Genomic DNA, 17,585 nt, shown 5'->3' with positions numbered 1-17,585 from the left:
TAGTGCCTTTATATCCTTTTTATAATATGGAGACCAGAACTGTTCACAGTACTCCAAGTGTAGTCTAACCAACCAAGGTTCGATGAAAGTTTAACAGAACTTCACTGCTTTTCAATTCTATCCCTTTAGAAATGAAATCCAGTGCTTTGTTTGTTTTCTTTAAATGTCCTTACTAATGCGTGATTACTTTTAGCGATTTGTTTATCTGTACCCCCAAGATCCCACTGCTCCTCTAAAGTGTTTTGAGATGTCTTGTGGTCATGAAAAGTGCTATATAAATGCAAGTCTTTCTTTATGAACCACTTAGACACTTATTTTCCTCCTTATTCTTCCTACCATAATCTACCACCTCACACTTATCCATATTGAAGGTCATTTGCCAATTACACACCCATTCTGCAGCTTTATTAAAGTTTTCCCATATTTTGTCATGGTTCTCCTCAGTATTAAGGACAGCCCCCAATTTGGTGTCACCTTCAAGTTTTGAAACTGTGCCTCTGATTCCTGAGTCCAAATCGTTTATGTAAATGGTGACCAGTGGTCCCAGCACCAATGATGTTCATATTCCTTATTTTCAATGTAAATACAATTCATTAATGTAGTAAGAATTCTCAGGGTTAAACAGGGAACTTTGAATTTTTTGTACAGTTTTAGTTCTTCTTCTTCTTTGGCCTCCTTGCCTCAAGAGACAATGGATAAGCGCCTAGAGGTGGTCAGGGGTTTGTGGAGCAGCACCTGGAGTGGCTATAAAGGCCAGTTCTAGAGTGACAGACTCTTCCACAGGCGCTGCAGATAAAATTGGTTGTCGGGGCTGTTCCACAGTTGGCTCTGTCCTTACACTTGTCTCTTTTCTTGCCAACTGCTAAGTCTCTTCGACTCGCCTCTCTTTAGCCCCGCCTCTGGTGATCGCTGGCAACTGACTCCCACGACTTGTGGTCAATGTCGCAGGACGTCATGTCGCGTTTGCAGACATCTTTAAAGCGGAGACATGGACGGCAGGTGGGTCTGATACCAGTGACGAGCTCACTGTACAATGCGTCCTTGGGGACCCTGCCATCTTCCATGCGGCTCACATGGCCAAGCCATCTCAAGCACCGCTGGCTCAGTAGAGCATATATGCTGGGAAGTTGGCCACCTCGAGGACTTCTGCATTGGAGATACGGTCCTGCCACCTGATGCCAAGGATTATCCGGAGACAGCAAAGATGGAATGCGTTGAGACGTCGCTCTTGGCTGACATACGTTGTCCAGGCCTCGCTGCCATAGAGCAAGGTACTGAAGACACAGGCTGGAAACACTCAGACTTTTGTGTTCCGTGTCAGTGCGCCATTTTCACACACCCTCTTGACCAGTCTGGACATAGCAGCAGACGCCTTTCCCATGCGCTTGTTGATTTCTGCATCGAGAGACAGGTTATTGGTGATAGTTGAACCTAGGTAGGTGAATTCTTGAACCACTTCCAGAGCATGGTCGCCGATATTGATGGATGGAACATTTCTGACGTCCTGTCCTATGATGTTCGTTTTCTTGAGGCTGATGGTTAGGCCAAATTCGTTGCAAGCAGCTGCAATCCTGTCGATGAGTCTCTGCAAACACTCTTCCGTGTGGGATGTTAATGCAGCATCGTCAGCAAAGAGGAGGTCCCTGATGACTTTCCGTAATTTAGTCTTCGCTGTAAGACGGGCAAGGTTGAACAACCTGCCATCTGATCTTGTGTGGAGGAAAATTCCTTCTTCTGAAGGCTTAAACACATGTGAGAGCAGCAGTGAGAAGAAGATCCCAAACAGTGTAGGTGCAAGAACACAGTCCTGTTTCACGTCACTCAGGATAGGAAAGGGGTCTGATGAGGCACTGTTATGCTGAATTGTGCCTTTCACATTGTCATGGAATGAGGTGATGATACTTAGTAGCTTTGGTGAACATCTGATCTTTGCTAGTAGTCTGAAGACACCACGTCTGCTGACGAGGTCAAAGGCTTTGGTGAGATCTATGAAGGCAAAGTAGAGGGGCATCCGTTGTTCGCGGCATTTCTCCTGTAGCTGGTGAAGGGAGAACAGCATGTCAATGGTGGATCTCTCTGCTGGAAAGCCACACTGTGCCTCAGGGTAGACATGCTCAGCCAGCTTCTGGAGTCTGTTTAAAATGACTCGAGCGAAGGCTTTCCCCACTATGCTGAGTAGGGAGATTCCATGGTAGTTGTTGCAGTCACCGCGGTCACCCTTCTTCTTATAGAGGGCGATGATATTGGCATCGTGCATGTCCTGTGGTACTGCTCCCTCATCCCAGCATTGGCAAAGCAGTTCATGTAATGCTGAGAGTATAGCAGGCTTGGCACTCTTGATTAATTCAGGTGTAATGCCGGCCTTTCCAGGGGCTTTTCCACTGGCGAGAGAATTGATGGCATTACTGAGTTCCAATTTTGTTGGCTGCTTGTCCAGCTCATCCATGACTGGCAGAGACTGGGCTGCATTGAGGGCAGTAATAGTGACATCATTTTCCCTGGATTACAGTTTTAGGTAGTGCTGCACCCAGCAGTCCATTTGCTTGCGTTGGTCAGTGATTGTTTCCCCGATTTAGACTTGAGGGGGTGCGATCTCCTTGATAGTTGGCCCAAAAGCCCTCTTAATGCCATCATAAATTCCTCTGATGTTTCCGGTGTCGGAGGCCAACTGAATATGACTGCATAGGTGTTGCCAGTAGTCAGTTGCACAGCGCCTGGCTGTTCTTTGCGTGGTGTTTAGTTTAGTTTAGTTTAGAGATACAGCACTGAAACAGGCCCTTCGGCCCACCGAGTCTGTGCCGACCATCAGCCACCCAATTATACTAATCCTACACTAATCCCATAGTCCTACCACATCCCCACCTGTCCCTATATTTCCCTACCACCTACCTATACTAGGGGCAATTTATAATGGCCAATTTACCTACCAACCTGCAAGTCTTTTGGCTTGTGGGAGGAAACCGGAGCTCCCGGAGAAAACCCACACAGACACAGGGAGAACTTGCAAACTCCACACAGGCAGTACCCAGAATTGAACCCGGGTCGCTGGAGCTGTGAGGCTGCGGTGCTAATCACTGCGCCACTGTGCTTCTGGCAACTTTAAGTGCTAAGGATGTTAACTTTTCTGGGGACTTTCTTTTAGTTCAGCAGTGCAATGCACTTAGCGGCTATGACTGGTTCCATCTCTTCAGAGTGAGATTGAAACCAGTCTGCATTCTGCGTTTGATAAGGTTCCCCATGGTAGGCTGATGGAGAAAGTGAAGTCGCATGGGGTCCAGGGTGTACTAGCTAGATGGATAAAGAACTGGCTGGGCAACAGGAGACAGAGAGTAGCAGTGGAAGGGAGTTTCTCAAAATGGAGACGTGTGACCAGTGGTGTTCCACAGGGATCCGTGCTGGGACCACTGTTGTTTGTGATATACATAAATGATTTGGAGGAAAGTATAGGTGGTCTGATTAGCAAGTTTGCAGACGACACTAAGATTGGTGGAGTAGCAGATAGTGAAGGGGACTGTCAGAGAATACAGCAGAATATAGATAGATTGGAGAGTTGGGCAGAGAAATGGCAGATGGAGTTCAATCAGGGCCAATGCGAGGTGATGCATTTTGGAAGATCCAATTCAAGAGTGAACTATACAGTAAATGGAAAAGTCCTGGGGAAAATTGATGTACAGAGAGATTTGGGTGTTCAGGTCCATTGTTCCCTGAAGGTGGCAATGCAGGTCAATAGAGTGGTCAAGAAGGCATACGGCATGCTTTCCTTCATCGGACGGGGTATTGAGTACAAGGGTTGACAGGTCATGTTACAGTTGTATAAGACTTTGGTTCAGCCACATTTGGAATACTGCGTGCAGTTCTGGTTGCCACAATACCAAAAGGATGTAGATGCTTTGGAGAGGGTGCAGAGGAGGTTCACCAGGATGTTGCCTGGTATGGAGGGCGCTAGCTATGAAGAGAGGTTGAGTAGATTAGGATTATTTTCATTAGAAAGACGGAGGTTGAGGGGGGACCTGATTGAGGTGTACAAAATCATGAGAGGTATAGACAGGGTGGATAGCAAGAAGCTTTTTCCCAGAGTGGGGGATTCAATTACTGGGGGTCACGAGTTCAAAGTGAGAGGGGAAAAGTTTAGGGGGGATATGCGTGGAAAGTTCTTTACGCAGAGGGTGGTGGGTGCCTGGAACGCGTTGCCAGCGGAGGTGGTCGACGCGGGCACGATAGCGTCTTTTAAGATGTATCTAGACAGATACATGAATGGGCAGGAAGCAAAGAGATACAGACCCTTAGAAAATAGGCGACAGGTTTAGATAGAGGATCTGGATCGGCGCAGGCTTGGAGGGCCGAAGGGCCTGTTCCTGTGCTGTAATTTTCTTTGTTCTTTGTTCTTACGTTTGCCAAAGGTGGTCATTGCTGAGTCATAGAGGGCATCTCTGATTTGGGCCCACTTGGTCTCTGCATCCCCTGCAGGAGTTTTTTGAAGGGCTTTAGTTTTGGTATAATGCACTTTTACCTGCATGGGTCACATGGTACTCTTAACAATGAATATTATTGCCGTTTTATCAAGTTACTTGATCTAATTTGTGACATTATATTTGCAAGTTGTACAGTTACATTTTTCTGTTCACTTTGCATATGCAACATCAAATACCCATTGTATTCTTGTGCTCAAGAGCTTTCATAATCTGTTCCTCATTGCTGGCAGAGCAGTCAGCTCATGTTGACCATCAGGACGATTTTTTTTTAAACAATGGCAAGAACCAGGTACAATATAGGATATAGGGCGGCACAGTGGTGCAGTGGTTAGCACCGCAGCGACCTGGGTTCAGTTCTGGGTACTGCCTGTGTGGAGTTTGCAAGTTCTCCCTGTGTCTGCGTGGGTTTCCTCCAGGTGCTCCGGTTTCCTCCCACATGCCAAAGACTTGCAGGTTGATAGGTAAATTGGCCATTATAAATTGCCCCTAGTATCGGTAGGTGGTAGGGAAATATAGGGACAGGTAGGAATATGGAATTAGTGTAGGATTAGTATAAATGGTGGTTGATGGTCGGCACAGACTCGGTGGGCCGAAGGGCCTGTTTCAGTGCTGTGTCTCTAAAAAAAAATATTTTTGATACTTATGATATAAAGAAAAGATGTAAAGGGAGTGAATTAGTGACATACATGAGTCCTCTCATTAGTTTAAGTCTGAATTGCAGGTCAAATCAAACTGTTTTCTGCAAGATACTGTTTTGATACAAGTACAATCAGAAAAGTGTAAATTGCCGATAAAAGTGCACACAGAATGGGGAAACAAAATTGAGTGTTTTCACCTGCACGTGTTTTCCCAGACCACACTGACAGTCAAGATAACAAGTGTTACTGCATCAGCGACCCAACGCATCAACCATACTGCAAACATATATCCATTCATGTGGTCATCCTGAACAATTACATCCACATTTATGCAGCGGGGAAAATCCATTGGTATCCACCATAATCCTCAATGTAAAAACCTGTTTCTAACTTCTATAATTTAATGTAGATATTTAACATCTATAGCAAGAACTGAAATGTAATTTTTTTATATCTCAAGGCTTCAACACATATATCAAATTCATTACACAAAAAGCATACAAATTTCAAATATTTTCATATTTGTTTAGTGTTTAGAGCTGTAGCGGGGCGGGGGGGAGGGGTGCGGTTGCGGGAGGGAAGAGGTGGAAGGAAGGGAGAATGGAGGACTATACTTATTCCATATATAACACACATTTTTCCATCTCTAAATTTTTTCCAAATTTACAGTAACTTGTTATGATGGGTTTTAGGTCCATCTTCTAACAGGAAGTAGCATCTTTTTTTTGAAAGAATATATGAAAATAAGCTTCAGAGTTTTCAGATATAACACACACTCATGTTTTCGGCCCATGTTTAAATGTAAAGTAATAAGCTAAAGAAACATGATCCAGCTTCTGAAATGTTGAGAGGACTGAATCATAAAATATTAGAGCACAGAAACAAGTCATTTAGCTTAACATGCTATTTGACTTATACTGTGATCCCAGATCTAAATCAAAGAACATGAGTACAGTAAAACACCTTAGCAAGACTTGAGATTAAAAGGAACTAAGGTTCCCCCCCAACACACTCCTCATACATTACGTAGTAGAGAATATTTAGAACCGGCTCCAGCTATAATTAATAATGCATCAGTTCACATCTTTAGGGAAGAACAGCTGGTTGAATATGTGGTTAGAAGCAAAGTGCTAAAAAGATGAATACAACTAATTCTTAATTCAAAGCCACAATTCAAATGATCTGATCATTCAATTTTTGTATGAAATTCTTACTTTACTGGGTTATTTACATTGCTTATATTTTCGCTAATGAATACCTGGAGTAGTAATCAGTCAGAATGTTTATTTGCATCTCATAGCATACAATATCAAAAAAGCCTAATCAAAACTGCATTTCATCACAACCATCTACACACCCATTAAGCCAGGTAACACACAACAGTATGATATTCTTATTTGATGTTAAAATGTCAAAGATTTTAATGGATTATCTAATTCAATATTATTTATTGCAAACACAAGCAGTGAACAGCCTTTAGAATACTTTGAGTCACTGGTGACAAGATTAATGTTTATTAAACCAAGGTTATCATAATTATAAAAGCAAAATACTGCGGATGCTGGAAATCTGAAACAAAAACAAGAAATGCTGGAATCACTCAGCAGGTCAGGTCAGGTCAGTGACCCGAAACGTTAACTCTGCTTCTCTTTCCACAGATGCTGCCAGACCTGCTGAGTGATTCCAGCATTTCTTGTTTTTGTTATCATAATTATGTTTTGTGCTCAGTTGCTTTCATGACTTGAAAAATTCTAAAGAAAATTATAAATACTCTGGTGAATTTTACATTAATTCATGCACCCCATGCTCTTTTATCACTATTTTTGATGCAATAGCTGCTCACCAGAGAGTCTTGCCAACAAAGGGCATCTGTAGCAGCTTGGACAGAAGTTTGCCAGCATCCTCAGTGAATCATTATGATAGGTATACAGAAAACCTTTTTCATTTTTAAATAGTAAAAACAGCTCAGGTGGCTACTATACTGCCATTTAAATTTCCAACAACTATAAAGGGTGTAGAATCCCATCAGTTCTTTTCTATCTGTACAAGTTTCACTGAAGACCAATGAGCAGAGCTTTGTGATTCTATTTAAATATGCATTTGTGGATTTTTAGTAAAAAATGGGTGTAAGAATTGCTTCCATTAATGTGCGTAGCATTAAATCTACTACGCGATGTGTTTCAACCTTGGATTACCTTGCCAAGGTCAAAGCTGACCTACTGTTTCTGCAGGAGTGTGGAATACCACACCTCAGCACCTACAGGCAGTGGTCGCGATGGTGGTCCCACGGGCCATCGATCTGGTCGGGGGGTAATGACTGCCGTTCCTCCGGCCTGGGTATTCTGCTGCGGGGAGGTAACTTCACCATCTCCGAAGTTAAGGAGGTGGTGGGCGGCCGCCTCCTCGTAGCAGACGTGATGTACAACAACGCTCCGCTCCGGTTGATCAACGTGTACGCCCCGGTACAACGCAGCGAGCGGCTGACCGTCTTCCAGCAGCTCCCACTGCTGCTGGCGACGTCCAGGCCGGTCATCCTAGGCGGTGACTTCAACTGCATCATCGATGCGGCTGGACGATCCGGCAGTGACGACAGCAAACTGGACGCTACGTCCAGATTCCTAGTAGAAACAGTTAAGGATGCCAAACTGCACGACGTCTTCAGCAAACCTGCAGACGGAGCGCAGCGCAGATACACATGGTCAAGATCGGACGGGTCTGCCCGTTCCAGGATTGACTTCCTGTTTGTGTCCCGTGCTGTCACGGTCGGATCCACCGACGTCAAGCCGGTGTTCTTCTCCGACCACTGCCTCTTACTGGCCGACTGTCACTTACAGGACGACCAGCGGGTTGGCAGAGGGACGTGGAAGCTCAATGCGACACTGCTGACCCCAGAGAACGTTGAGGAACTCAAAAGGGATTACAAAGGTTGGAGGACCGTGAAACCCCTCTTTGAGTCTCCAGTTCACTGGTGGGAAGCGATAAAGGAGAACATCAAGAGGTTCTTCATCCACAAAGGTGTTCAGAAGGCGAGAGAGAGACAGAGGGAACTGTCCCGACTCCAGAAAATTATGCAAGATCTACTCCGGTTGCAGTCAATGGGGGTCGAGGTCAAGGAGGACCTCCAAGAGGTGAAGAGCCAGCAGGCCTCGCTCTTTGCCAAGGAGGCCTCCAAGATCATCTTCCGGTCCAGAGTCCGCTCCATCGAGCAGGATGAGACGTGCTCGCGTTACTTCTTCCAAAAGGTACACAGAGAGAGCTCTGTTATCAGCAGCCTGAAGGAAGAAGATGGCTCGGTAACGTCTTCGCAGTCCGACATACTAAGGATCAGCAAATCCTTTTATGCTGGGCTGTATGACGCGAAGCCCACAGACAGCAGAGCCTCCCAGTCCTTCCTGTCATCTATCACAGAGGTCCTAGATGACAGCAGGAGGGAGAGACTGGACAAGCCGCTAATTCTGGACGAGCTGACAAAGGCCGTCGAGTCTTTCGAGACGAGTAAAACTCCCGGGAGCGACGGCTTACCGGTCGAGTTGTACTCGTCCCTGTGGGACTGGGTCGGCCCGGACCTGCTGGAAGTATACGAGAGTATGCTCCTGGCCGGCAGCATGTCAGAATCCATGAGAAGAGGCATCATCACCCTCATTTACAAGCAGAAGGGGGAGAGGGCAGAAATCAGAAATTGGCGGCCCATCTCACTGCTTAATGTTGATTACAAGATTCTGTCCAAAGTCATAGCCAGTCGAGTCAAGTCTGCTCTGGAGTTGGTGATTCACCCCGATCAGACCTGTACTGTACCCGGCAGGAAGATCTCTGATAGTCTCGCGCTACTCAGGGATACGATCGCCTACGTACGGGACAGGAGGGTGGACACCTGCCTCATCAGTCTGGACCAGGAGAAGGCTTTTGACAGGATATCGCACACCTACATGATGGACGTGCTTTCCAAAATGGGGTTTGGGGAGGGAATCTGCAATTGGATCCAACTGCTCTGCACAAACATCAGTAGCGCAGTGTCAATCAACGGGTGGGAATCTGAAAGTTTCCCGATCAAATCTGGAGTCAGACAGGGCTGTCCTCTGTCCCCGGTCTTGTTTGTTTGCTGTATTGAACCCTTTGCTGAGTCTATTAGGAAGGAGGCGAGCATAAGAGGGGTGACAATCCCAGGCAGCGGAGGCACTCAGGTCAAAACCTCCCTGTACATGGATGACGTCGCCGTCTTCTGCTCGGATCCGCTGTCCGTGCGCAGACTGATGAGCATCTGCGACCAGTTCGAACTGGCCTCGGGAGCCAAAGTTAACCACGGCAAGAGCGAGGCCATGTTCTTTGGGAACTGGGCTGACCGATCCTTTGTCCCCTTCACCGTCAGGTCAGATTACCTGAAGGTGCTGGGGATATGGTTCGGAAGTGCCGGGGCGTGCACCAAAACATGGGAGGAGCGAGTAGCCAAGGTACGACAAAAGTTGGGCATGTGGGGGCAGCGATCTCTCTCCATTGTGGGTAAGAACCTGGTCATCAGGTGCGAGGCGCTCACGTTGTTGCTCTACGTGGCGCAGGTCTGGCCCATACCCCACTCCTGCGCCGTGGCAGTCACCCGAGCCATTTTCCGCTTCGTCTGGGGATCTAAAATGGACCGGGTCCGGAGGGACACGATGTTCAAATCTCTGGACATGGGTGGGAAAAATGTACCCAACGTGGCCCTCATCCTGATGACCACCTTCGTGTGCGGCTGCATCAAGCTATGTGTAGATCCCCAGTACGCAAACTCCAAGTGTCACTACGTGCTGAGGTTCTATCTGTCCCTGGTGTTGCGAAGGATGGGCCTGGTCACATTGCCGCGGAACGCACCGTGCAGTTGGGCGGCGCCGTACCACCTATCCTTCGTGGAGCAGTTTCTGCGGAAAAACACCTTTGACCACCGGTCCATCAGGCAGTGGTCTGCACGGAATGTCCTCAAGGCCCTACGGGAAAAGGAAACGGTGGATCCTGTCGGATGGTTCCCCGAGCAGACCGTCAAAGTCATTTGGCGGAATGCCTCATCACCAGAACTTTCAAACAAGCACCAAGACGTAGCTTGGCTGGTGGTGAGAAGGGCCCTCCCCGTCAGATCCTTCATGCACACCCGAAGTCTCGCCCCCTCCGCACAGTGCCCCCGCGTTGGCTGTGGTGGGGAAGAGACGGTCGCCCACCTCCTCCTGGAATGTGCCTTTGTAAAGCAGGTGTGGAAAGAGATGCAGTGGTTTTTGTCAAGGTTCATCCCAAGCAGCTCTGTAACACAGGAGTCTGTGCTCTACGGGCTGTTCCCAGGGACGCACACCGAGACAAACATCAACTGCTGCTGGAGGACTATCAATTCGGTGAAAGACGCCCTTTGGTCTGCCCGAAACTTGCTGGTCTTCCAGCGCAAAGAGTTGTCCACCACCGAATGTTGCAGACTGGCACATTCCAAGGTCCAGGACTACGTGCTGAGGGACGCACTAAAGCTTGGGGCAGCCGCAGCAAAGGCTCAATGGGGAAAGACCACAGTGTAAGGTTCCCCCACCAAGCTGGACTGAGGGGCTGGAACCATGGGAAACCCCTCGAACTGTATCGTTAATATTCTCAATTGCTGTAAATGTAAAACTGTAATTGACATGACAATTGTGAAACGGAAGGGTTGGGAAGAAACTCATGACATTATTGAAAGAAACTGATCTCTTTTGCAATGTTTGTATTTTTTCGTGCTGTTTGGAAACTGTTTGGCAATGTAATTTTTACAGATTTTTATGAATAAAGTATATTTTGGAAATAAAAAAAAAAATATGCATTTGTGGAGGTTTGGTTCTCCCCCAACCACCATCAATGCAAGTACACAAAATAACCATAACTCCTGCTCACGCACATTGCAGTTAACATCTTTATTAATAACTACCTTAGCCGAGGCATACAATATAAGAGCAGGGAGGTTATGATGGAGCTGTACAAAACGCTGGTTAGGCTACAGCTGGAGTACTGTGCACAGTTCTGGTCACCACACTATAGGAAGGATGTGATTGCAATGGAGAGGGTGCAGAGGAGATACACCAGGATGTTGCCTGGGCTGGAGCATTTCAGTTAGGAAGAGAGACTGGGTAGGCTGGGGTTGTTTTCCTTGGAGCAGAGATGGCTGAGGGGGGACCTGACTGAGGTATACAAAATTATGAGGGGCATTGATAGCATAAATAGGAAGAAACTTTTTCCCTTAGTGGAGAGGCCAATAACTAGGGGGTGTAGATTTAAGGTATGGGCCAGGAGGTTGAGAGGGGAGTTGAGGAATAAATCTTTCACCCAGAGGGTGATTGGAATCTGGAACACACAGCCCGAAGGGGTGGTAGAGGCAGGAACACTCACAACATTTAAGAAGTATTTAGATGAGCACTTGAAACGCCATAACATACAAGGCTACGGGCCAACTGCGGGGAAGTGGGATTAGGTTTGGATGGGTGCTTGATGGTAGGCGCAGGAGCGTTGGGCTGAAGGGCCTGTTTCTGTGCTGTAAAACTCTATGACTCTATGACTCTATGAAATGAAACTGAACTATGGGTTAAAAAGAAAGAGCATTTTCAAGACACTAACCTTTGGATACAGATAATAGTTCTAAACTACAATCTGCATTAAATACTGAGTGTCAGCAGTGCCTCAATTGGTAGCACTCTTGCCTCTGAGTCACAAGATTTCAGGTTCAAGTTCCACTCCAGAACTCAAATGCAAAAATCAAGGCTGACATTCCAGTCTTTCAGATGAGACATTAAACTGAGGCCCCATCTGCCTGCTCAGAGCGATGTAAAAGATCCATGGCACTATTTCAAAGAGGAGCAGTGGAGTTATCCCCAGCGTCCTAGCCAATATTTATCCCACAATCAACATCACAACACAGATTATCTGGTCATTATCACATTGCTGTTTGTGGGAGTTTGCTGTACAAATTGGCTACTCCATTTCCTACATTGCAACAGTGACTACACTTCAAAAGTACTTCACTGGCCATAAAGCACTTTGAGATGTCCGATGGTTGTGAAAAGTGCTATATAAATGCAAGTCTTTCTTTCAATCCTATATTCACAATTTGACATTGAATGGTTAGATTACTGCCTTGAAGTAATTCCCAGGTGTCTATTGGTTTCCCCAATTTAGTAAGTGGCACATAATACATATTGTATTTCTGTCCATAATTTTTCATTTTTTGAAATACTCCAACGACTGTGGTCCATGAAAGGTCTAACGGAACTCATTTTAAATGAAAGGCAGATTTTAAGCAACAGGCAGCCCACAGTCTGATATACTGGGTGGGGACCTGGTGGGGGTGGGTGCGGGGGGAATACGATTTTAACCAGCCACTTAATGCCAATCAAAAAATAGCATTTCAAACTCTAAGGATGTGTTTATTATTACCGCACAAATTCTAATTTACTAGTGAATGAAAAAGCACCAATATAGGGAATAATTAGAGTGAATTAGATAAGTTACAGTTCATTTGCAATTTTCTGATGTTTCAAAAAATAAAATGCCACAGGTCAATCTAACCAGGTTTTATTACAATCCATGTGCTCATTATTTTAAAACTTCAGAATTTGCAATGTAAAATGAGTATAGGTAAAAGTTTGCAATGATATTTTTTGTCAAAAACAATTTATTTGTTTCAAATGAAACAAATCAAGTCAATTTCTATGTTAAGTATTAATGAAATTAGGCCCTAAAAATAAAAGGCCTCAATTGGAAAACCTTCTGAACTATGAACAGAACAAAGAAGGGAGAATTGGTAACATTCTCCACGTTTCTTTTCTGTACGAAAGATAAAGGGACAATCAGCTTGAAGCAGGAGCATCAAAAGTGTTCAACTGACTATGACCACATCAAATTTCTGATAGGCAATGGCACCACAAACTTGGATTTACATAGCACCTTTTAACATAGAAAAAAAAATACTAAACATTGCACAGATTTTTAAGCAAAATGAAGTAGTTAACCTTAGATAATTTTACATTTAATTTAAAATTAGCAAGAAATGTGGATTTCCTCTCCTGTGAAATAAAATACTATGTTCAGTACTATATATATAAAATGTTATTAGATCTTTCCTTAAGAATTGAATTAATAAAGTTTAGCAGTATTTTTTCTTTTTACAACTGTTTACATATTCTGTAGAATTTTTAAAAACTTTATACTCCATGAAGTCACACACTGATGTTGCACAACAAAGTTCTGCAGACTAGCCTTCAAACAACTAGAGTGATCTAAATAGCTGTGCCTCAGACCTGCAGCCTTGCTGTTTTTTAACCTGCCTGATGAACAACTAAGATCTAGAACAAATCTGCTCTACAAAATGCACTCAAGGAAATTGCATTATGTAATGCAATGTTGTTAAATCATCAAATGACACAGAAGTTTTTAATTTAGAATGGCCTTAGCTATTGTGCTTTTATGTGTATGATGCAGGTTTCAACTGGGATTTATGAAGACCTACTCTACCAGTCACAGCTTGTAGGTCATGGCTGCCATTGGCTAATTCAAGGATTAGTTTATCCACAACCCTCAAGGGACCAAGGGAACCACTACCCTCCTGAATTCACTTATTTGCCTAAAGGTGCAGGCACTTTCCAGAGATGGTCAGCTTACCTACCCACTGCCCAGCACTGGGAATTAAGTAATCACATGTAGCTCTGTCCACTATCATTATAGTAGCAGGTTTTTTAACACCTGACCTGAATGATCCTGTTGATCAACGTCAGTCAATATAATGGACCTCGCTTTCCATGTTTGCAAGGATTGGCTGTTCATTCAATTGCCAGACATATAATTAATGTCATGGTCATTCTTCCCAACCCTCTCCAAGAAAAAGAGATTGTGGATGCAGAATAATGGCCATACCTGGAATGATTATTGGCTGACTTTGGATTGTCCATGAACTAAAGATGCTTTTCAAGACTAAGGTTTGTTCAGAGAATGCAGAAGCAATGTGTACACTTCATGAACAGAAAATTGCTACTGACAACCAATATGAGGGATAAATTGGATAGCCCTCGAAATCAGGCATGGGGACTGCCATGTGCAATTACCCGGCACTTGATCGAAGTGATGCAAACTTCATGCTGCCTGCTCAGTTCCATGATTGTGGTGTGCAGCCCAGCACTCAATGTGTTGCTGAGTGACTGCATGCCTCAGCAGGTGGCCCAAATTCATGCAAGACTACCAACACTTAAAGCTTGCCTGTACTACTTAAAGCCAGACTGCACCTCTTAAAGACAAGGTGCATTCTGGCCGCAGCAGGGGCTGAAACTGTTTGGACAACATTTGAAGACCTGGAGGAATGAACAGAAATGGTGCAACTAGAGAGCTAGAGATCATGTCCCCTGGTTTTTGGATGCCATGCTAGTATCATTGGTGCAGGAGGTGAACAGGAGGAGAGGGGCTCTCTGCCCTCAGGGATCCAGGAGGCCCTACAGACAAGTGCTCTGAAGGCAGTGAGAGCAGGTGGCTGTGGCAATCAATACCACCAGTACAGCATTGAAACCTGGATGCAGTGCCGCAAGAAGTTTAATAACCTCACATGAGTGGTCATGAAGAATTAAAAAAGGGACAGTGGCAGCATGGATACAATGCTGGCTGAGTGACAGAAAACAGAGAGTAGGGGTGAAGAGTTGCTTTTTGCACAGGAGGACTGTATGTAGTGGGCTTTTCTAGGGGTTGGTATTAGGAGAACTGATTTCTTGATCTACATTGATGACCTAGACTTGGGTGTGCAGGGCACAATTTAATAATTTGCAGATGACATAAAACTTGGAAGTACTGTGAACTGTGAGGAGGATAACGATAGACTTGAAGGTCAGTGAATGCACCCTTACATGCTACATCCTACCAACTGCACCATTAGCCTCACACACAGCTCCTGGCTTAGGTGCAGATAGGAGAAATACTCCCTGAAGACCCTAGTGGATAAGGTCTCCTGCTGGCAGCCCTCCTCCTCCTTGCCCCTCTGCTAGCAATTTGTTGTTGTCTCTGCTCCATCTCTCTCTCATGCGACAGCCCATCGGGGACTACAACTAGAGCCCCCATGACTGAGAGCAAATGGTGTACTCGGAGGCCTTTCAGTAACAACCAATGCCTTCCCAGCATCCAGCAGCACTCCCTGCAGACTTTAGCAACTTTTCGTAACTCTTCCAACAACCCAGTACTTCCACAAACTCTGCAAGAGCCAGTAGATAGTAGCAGGAAACAGGAGATCAGCAGCAGCATTGAGAACGGAAGCAGCAGCAAGAAGCAAACTGAGGCCTGAGAGCTACAGCAGCAGTAAGAGCGGACGGACAGTGTTTGAATCAAAAATTTGAAAAAACAGGGAGAAAAATCAAAGTGTAATGTCACAGGAAAGCAGGTAAGTGGTCAGTTGGTGAGTATTTCTTCTTTTTTCCTCTCTAAACTAGGGTATTGGCTTAAACTAAGAGCCAGGAAATTAAAATTTTCCATTAGGGTAAGTAAAACAGTAAGTGAATTAATAAAAAGAGTATTAGCACAGAGCAGCTTCACCTGAATGCAGATTTCACCAGAGTGCAAGGGAATTTGGTGAGGGAGACGGGGTAGCTCTGTTAATAAAAGATGAGATCAGTACAGTAGTGAGAAACGATCTTGGCTCAGAAGATCAAGATGCAGAATCAGACTGGGTGGAGATAAGAAATAGCAAGGGAAAGAAGTCACTGGTGTGAGTAGTCTTTTGGCCCCTAACAGTAGCTACACTGTAGGACAAAGTATAAATCAAGAAATAATGGGGGCGTCTAAGAAAAGTACTGCAATAATCATGAGCAACTTTAATTTTCAGATAGTTTGGACAAATCAAATTGGCAAAGGTTGCCTTGAGGACCAGTCCATTGTATATTTTGGACAGTTTCTTAGAACAATACACAGTGGAAGCAAACAGGGAACAGGCTATTTTAGATCTGGTAATGTGTAATGAGGCAGGATTAATTAATGATCTCATGGTAGAGGATCCTCTAGGCAAGAATGATCATAATGTGATAGAATTTCACATTCAGTTTGAGGGTGAGAAACATGGCTCTGAACTAGTATCTTAAATTTAAATAAATACAACTACAAAGGTATGAAGTAAGAGTTGGGTAAAGTGGACTGGGAAAATAGATATTTAAGCAGATATTTCATAACTCTCAAATATATTCCATTGAGAAAGAAAGACTTTACGAAAAGGATGAACTATCTGTGGTTAACTAAGGTAGTCAAGGATGGAATCAAATTGAAAGAAAAGGCATATAATGTTGCAAAGATTAGTGGTTGGCTAGAAAATTGGGAAAATTTTAGAAACCAGCAATGGATAAATTATACAATAATAAAGAGGAAGAAAATAGACAGAGTAAACTAGCAAGCAATATAAAAACAGACAGCAAAAGCTTCCACAAGTACATAAAAAGGAAGAAAGTAGTTAAAGTAAATGTTGGTCCCTTAGAGAATGAGACTGGGGAATTAATAATGGGAAACAAGGAAATGGCAGAGTTTTTGAACAAATATTTGTATCTGTATTGATGGTAGAGGACATGAAAAGCATCCCAAGAATTGTAGAAAATCAGGGCACAAAGGGGGAAATTAAAACAATCACTATCACTAAAGAAAAAAGGCTGAGAAAAATAATGACACGCAAGCTGACAAGTCCCCTGGACCTGATGGCCTGCATCCTAGGGTCTTAAAAGAAGAAGTGGTAACAGAGACAGTGGAAGCATTGGTTGTAATCTTCCAAAATTCCCTAGATTCTGGACAGGTTCCAGTGGATAAAACCACAAATGTAACACCTCTGTTCAAGAAAGGAGGGAGACATAAAGCAGGAAACTGTAGGCAAATTAGCCTGACACCTGCCATTGGGAAAACGCTGGAATTCATTATTAAGGAAGTAGTAGCAAGACATGTAAAAAAACATGATGTACATCCCCACTTTTGGATTTCCAAAAGGCATTTGATAGGTGTTACATAACAGCTTACTGCACAAGATAAGTGCTCATGGTATTGGAGTAATATATTAGCATGGATGGAAGATTGGCTAAGTAATGGAAAAGAGAGAGAGTTGGGATAAATGGGTCATTTTCAGGTTGGCAAACTGTAACTAGTGGGGATCAGGAATGGGGCACTATTTACAATCTATATTATGACTTGTGTTATGAATGTTGGACTTGGTAGCATGATTATGCTTTAAAAACTGATTTTTAAATGTAGTGTAAGATGGAGTTAGAGAAGTCATGTGACCCCAACGAGAATCTTGGTTATCAGGACAACAAGGAACCCAGATCAAAGTCCCTTTTGAAAAGTAGAAGGCAAGGTTGTTTCACCCTCTCAGACTTTTAGATCATAAACAAGGGGCCAGTGGTGCGAAAATTTAAATGCAAATTGCAATTGCTAACACCTGGAAACAAAGGAAAGCCCAGGTGGCTCTGCTGTAGCCAGACTTGTGTGCTCTGCATATGGGAAA

At 44.4% G+C, this 17,585-nt stretch overlaps 1 protein-coding gene across 2 annotated transcripts in view; it reads right to left on the bottom strand.

Annotated features, from left to right (window-relative positions):
• Positions 1 to 17,585, bottom strand: part of stxbp5l (syntaxin binding protein 5L) — a 679,153-nt gene that overhangs the window by 626,365 nt on the left and 35,203 nt on the right. The gene's annotated exons all lie outside the window — the stretch shown is intronic.

The sequence above is a fragment of the Heterodontus francisci genome, chromosome 10 (genome assembly GCF_036365525.1).
Source record: "Heterodontus francisci isolate sHetFra1 chromosome 10, sHetFra1.hap1, whole genome shotgun sequence".
Lineage (NCBI taxonomy): Eukaryota > Metazoa > Chordata > Chondrichthyes > Heterodontiformes > Heterodontidae > Heterodontus > Heterodontus francisci.
This window is presented reverse-complemented; position numbering and strand designations above follow the sequence as displayed.